General features: G+C 34.3%; 1 long non-coding RNA gene across 1 annotated transcript in view; it reads right to left on the bottom strand.

Moving 5' to 3' along the window:
• The window catches only part of LOC130228617 (uncharacterized), a 5,419-nt gene extending 3,137 nt beyond the window's left edge, over positions 1–2,282 (bottom strand). Inside the window, exons 1-3 of the long non-coding RNA XR_008837791.1 lie at positions 2,198–2,282; positions 1,407–1,489; positions 335–503 (exon numbers count right to left, since the gene is read on the bottom strand). This is a non-coding gene — a long non-coding RNA (uncharacterized LOC130228617). The remainder of the gene's footprint in view (positions 1–334; positions 504–1,406; positions 1,490–2,197) is intronic.
• Positions 2,283–5,532: the final 3,250 nt, after the last annotated feature.

The following is a 5,532-nucleotide window of genomic DNA, read 5'->3' as shown; positions in this document are numbered from 1 at the left end:
ACGAAGCAACTCTTTCTTAAATATTTCTTAAAACTTGGAATATTGTAATTTATTGAAAAGGAATACAGTTTGTAATGTACCAATACATCTTTCCAAAATTGCCAGAAGAGCTTGTGTGAAGTTGCTCCTTAAACTTCATAAATGTATTATATGTTGTAAGGAATTTACCATTAAATAGCTTTTTTTAAATATGGACTATTCTTGTGTTATTTAAAGTCCATTAATTAAATGAGCCGATTCGTAAATAAAGTTTATCATTTTATATATTCGTCACATATATAAACACATTTTCCCTACCAAGCATCTATTTTGTAGTTACACTTTGAAGGCTTACCTTTGCATGAACTCCAGAGTTACACCAACTTCCAATGGATAACTGATGTTGAGACTGTAGTAGGTCACAAACATCATCAGAAGGGCATCACCACAATTTGTGACACCATCGTTCACAATGGTCTGATCCACAGCAATCATAAAGCGTCCAGCTGTCAGGGGAGAATTCCCTACATTACACAAACACACACATTGGTCAAATTTTAAAATTACAACAGTGCTTACATGGCTATTTCTCCTTTTCAGTTAACTACCCTGATGAAGAAATAATAATAGTAAAAAATATAAATTTTTATGGTTTACTAGAAACCCCAGCAAGATTTAATTTACCTGTCACTTAAACTTGACACAACATCTTTAATTTCCGACTCACTCAACTGAGTATTTGCTTGCAGAGCACCTTGAAGTAGATCAACTACATACTGGTGGCACACAGAGTTAAGACTGTCAATTTGTTCCACAATCATTTGAATAGTGGAGGAAGGTATAAGGTATTTGGCTTATAACTTCATATAAAACCGAGATAAAGTCCTCATATCATATCAGGTGGGCACAGGCTATTCTCTGGCTCATCAATTCTTACCTCTGGTGCATTTTGAGCAACATCAAGTGACTCACTCTGCACAGAATGAACAATATACACATCTGATACCTGTAAAGATGTAGCATTTTTATGATATTTAGAGAGGTGATCAGTAAAGGAGGACCTCAATGAAAAGGTTTTGCCACACATTTTAAATGGGCAATCTTTCTTCGAAACGTGATTTTAAATGATCTAAGAGATCTTTAAGATCATTGCACTTTCTGACAAAGTGGATTTTGACATATCAGTGGACCCTGTACTGTTTCCCACTGCAATATGGATGACTGTCTATGGTGGCGCAAAATGACTTTTAAAGCAATTGTACTTTGTAAATCTTGATTTGCAACCAGCTACACAACAGGCATATTCACTATGAGCTTCATTTTTGTGTAACTGTTGGTGATTTACATACCCTTTCAGTGTTTTTGAAGCAATGCCACATATAGGACATGTGAAAGTTTTTAAAACACTTGCCATGTTGCATACTCACTTCAGTGTAATAGAGATATATTTGAGCTTGAAAATGCCTTCTTGCTTCAGGTAGTTTCACGTTTAAATTCTTGAATCAAACAACTGAGGGTGAAAAAAAAGAGACAGAAGTTTGCAAATGCTTGCTATGTAAAAATTATCCAAGTATAACTAAAGACAAATCACTGAAATCTCACAAACTCCCATTTTATACAGAAAAGTCAAATGCCTGTAATCTTTATGAAAAATTCTGTGAAATTTGTAGTATAGTTAACCTTTTCTGAAATGAAATGCAGCTTGTAACGTTAATGTTTTCCCCTTACAAATGTGACTATAATAGCACAGTATGAGTGACTATTTCCCCCGTTGCATTTCAGCTTTATATCAACTAATTTACGTTCAATTTATGCCAGACTCAACGCTGACTTGTTTTAAACCAAACCATTATCTTTTATAACACTTTAGACGGTATCTTGGTCGTTAAAAAGCTCAACGAAGTAACGTAAGGTTAATGTGGCATATTGCTATTATTTTAAGCAAATCTTTAATGTTAGCCTAGTTAACCAGCTAACTTGTGTGTCAAAAACACGGCCACAGAAAACAACAAAAGCATAAGTTTTAAATTAGGCAATTAGGAATTATTTTATTCGGCAACGTTGAATTTGAAGCTAAAACTCAGCTGCAACCTTAACGTTACTTAGCAAACATAACGTATGTCCTACATTACTCGCCTTGTCTATCAAAACGTACACTTTGACAGTTGTATATTTGAATACGTCGATAGGTACTTTAGAGTCAAGCTTTTGGCGTTACCTCACAGATGTGGAGTTTCCTCTTCACAGCAGAGAAGTGAATTTGCGCGGCCGCGTCTCCGTTCAGATGGCGCGCTTTCTTCCCGTGTTCAGCAATGCCACCTTTCAGTCGTGTTCTGATGTCGTAAAATGATTGCTATGCTAATCGTGTTACGAACACAGAAGTAGGCCATGTAATGTTTAGTTAACTTTTTGTTGACTTGTAACTGTAAAGATTGATTAGAAAAAATATTTACAGGTCATAACATGCATACACAAGTAATATGTGTGATTAGTCACTAGGAGAAAAATAATATAATAGCATACATCATACATATTATAGAAAATGAATATAATAATTAAAATGAGCATTTTTTGTATTTTACAGTGCATGTACTGTACAGTATGTGGCCTAAAATACTAGGCTATTATTTGACATTTATAACTTCAAGTTAATCTTCACTTTAACAGGTTACAGAAAAATCACGTTTATCCACATAATCATCACATGTGACCACGCATGAAGTTCATGTGCCCACATGTGGAGACTTGTTCGAGATGACACGAATCCTGTGAACAGCTGGCAGTTAAAGTTGGACAAATAGTCTAACCCATGTTATAACATGTGGAGCACATGAAACTCATTCCAACATGCTCACCATATTGCATTTTAGCAGCTTTGCTACAATTTATTCAGCAACTGCTTGTCAACCTTGTTTACAAATATTTATTTGAATGAGCTATTGTATACAAATTGCATGTTCACATTTTGCAAGATTCAACATTCACATTAAAAAAGACATTCATGTGTATTTTCAGCCCACTATGCTACAAGTTTTTTACTTATTTATTTGTAAACCTCAACATCTTGGTGCTATTGGTGTTACTTTTAGATTTCATACTTTACAAAACAATATAACAAACCCTTAAAAAAATAACTGCAGTAAACTGAAGTAAAACTGCAGTACAACTGTGGAACAATAGCAGTATAAAGAATAACTGCAGTAAAAATATTTGCTACTGCAAAATTGCAATATAATGAAGTATACAGTTCAACTACATTACTACATATTGAATTGAAAGTTCAACGCCAGTTTAATTTTCAGTACATTAAAGTACAACTATAAAAAAAGGTAAACTGCAACTTTACTCCACTTGTGCATTGTAGTGCTGTACAGTCTAATTTGCCAATGGTGTGATAATTGGACTACTATAAACTACTGTACTTGTTTTTGTACTTATTTTCAGGTATTTTCTTATGGTAAACTAGTCATCTTCTAAATAGAATTTGAAAAGTTTATTAGCAAAAACAGATATGTGCAAGGCGCAGTGGGTAGCACTGTCGCCTCACAGCAAGAAGGTCACTGGTTTGAGTCTCGGCTTGGTCAGTGGTAATTTCTGTGTGGAGTTTGCATGTTCTCCCCGTGTTAGCGTGGGTTTCCTTCGGGTGCACCGTTTCCCACACAGTCCAAAGACATGCGCTATAGGTGAATTGGGTAGGCTAAATTGTCAATAGTGTATGTGTGAATGAGTGTGGGGGTGTTCCCAGTGATGGGTTGCAGCTGGAAGGGCATCTGCTGCTTAAAACACATGCTGGATAAGTTGATGGTTTATTCCGCTGTGGCGACCCCAGATTAATAAAGGGACTAAGCCGAAAAGAAAAAGAATGAATAATATGTGCAATTTCACATGCACATGTAGTCAAGTGAAACTTCACATGCAAAATCATGTGACATTTCTGTAAGGGATGATTATATCTTCAATGGTACTAAAATCACTTTAAATGTGGTTCGATTTTTGTTAACCTATTTTTACAGGAATAATCAGTAAATATTAAAGTCAAATTACACATTACTCTCTGAAAATACAGAAAATTTAATAAAAAAAACTGAAAAAACATTCATTCATTCATTCATTTTCTCTTCGGCTTAGTCCCTTTAATAATCAGGGGTCGCCACAGCGGAATTAACTGTCAACTTATCCAGCATATGTTTTACACAGCGGATGCCCGTTCAGCTGCAACCCATCACTGGGAAACATCCATACACACTCATTCACACACATACACTACGGACAATTTAGCCTACCCAATTCACCTGTACCGCATGTCTTTGTACTGTGGGGGAAACCGGAGCACCCGGAGGAAACCCACGCCAACATGGGGAGAACATGCAAATGCCAACTGACTCATGCCGAGGTTCGAACCAGCGACCTTCTTGTGAGGCGATTGTGCTACCCACTGCGCCACCTGAAAAAACATGTAATACCAAAATACTAACAATTATCTGTAAATTAAATGTTGGAATTTTTAAATACAGAAAATATCTGTAAAAATATATATTTCACCGTATAATGAAAAAACAGGAAAATTCTGTAAAAAAATACAGACAATTATCTGTAAAATAACATTTATTTTTTACAGTTTATTTTTACAGGAATAATCTGTAAATATTAACGTAAAATTACGTGTTACTCTCTTAAAATACAGAACATTTCCTTTAAAAAACAGAAAAAGAATGTAATACCAAAATACAAGCAATAACTGTAAATTTAATGTAAGATTTTTTTATTACAGAACATATCTGTAAAACAACAGGTATTCACTGTATAATGAAAAAACTGAAAAATTCTGTAAAAAAATACAGACAATTACCTGTAAAATAACATTTATTTTTTACAGTGTAGCCACAGTTTTATTGTTGGGAAAATATATTTTATACACATAAATATGACTTTGACATGCTAAAATTACTTGATTTAGATTTTGCGTTATCTCCACATGCCTCCTCATTCATTTCACTTTTTGTGCATCATCTATGAGCTTGCTCAATAATCATGAGCAAATGGGTCATGGTTTCATAGTATTACAATTAGTTTTTATTTCACATCATTTTCAGAGCTCAAAATGAAGGATTTACTAAATTTATCTCTGACCACACCAAACAATTAATTATTTCTTAGCCACAAATTTAAAATGTGTCAAAACAAGCAAAATATAGCTATATACTATACTTTTTATTTAACAAAACATATGCACAGTAATCTGTCCTGGCTAAAGGTCCCAGATCACCAGTTAACTACACATGAATTGGGAGTTAATCTCCCAATAAAGCAATGTTATTGTAAAATATTAATTAAACCATATTAAGGCAAAAGAAAGTAGGTAAAAAACATTTCATGTGATAATGAAAGAATGTTCACACACACGGGTATTGTTAGACTCATAAATAATCTGTTCAAAGAATGGTTAAAGCGAAAGCAACTGGCGCTGCTTACAATAAGTCAACTCTGGAAATCTTGAAAGTAGCTAGACTGTGGGTGCATGTTCATAACTTTTTGTCTAGTCTATTTGAAAGA

The sequence above is a fragment of the Danio aesculapii genome, chromosome 5 (genome assembly GCF_903798145.1).
Source record: "Danio aesculapii chromosome 5, fDanAes4.1, whole genome shotgun sequence".
NCBI lineage: Eukaryota > Metazoa > Chordata > Actinopteri > Cypriniformes > Danionidae > Danio > Danio aesculapii.
Note: the sequence above shows the minus strand (reverse complement) of the source record. Positions and strands in the feature narration are given on the sequence as shown.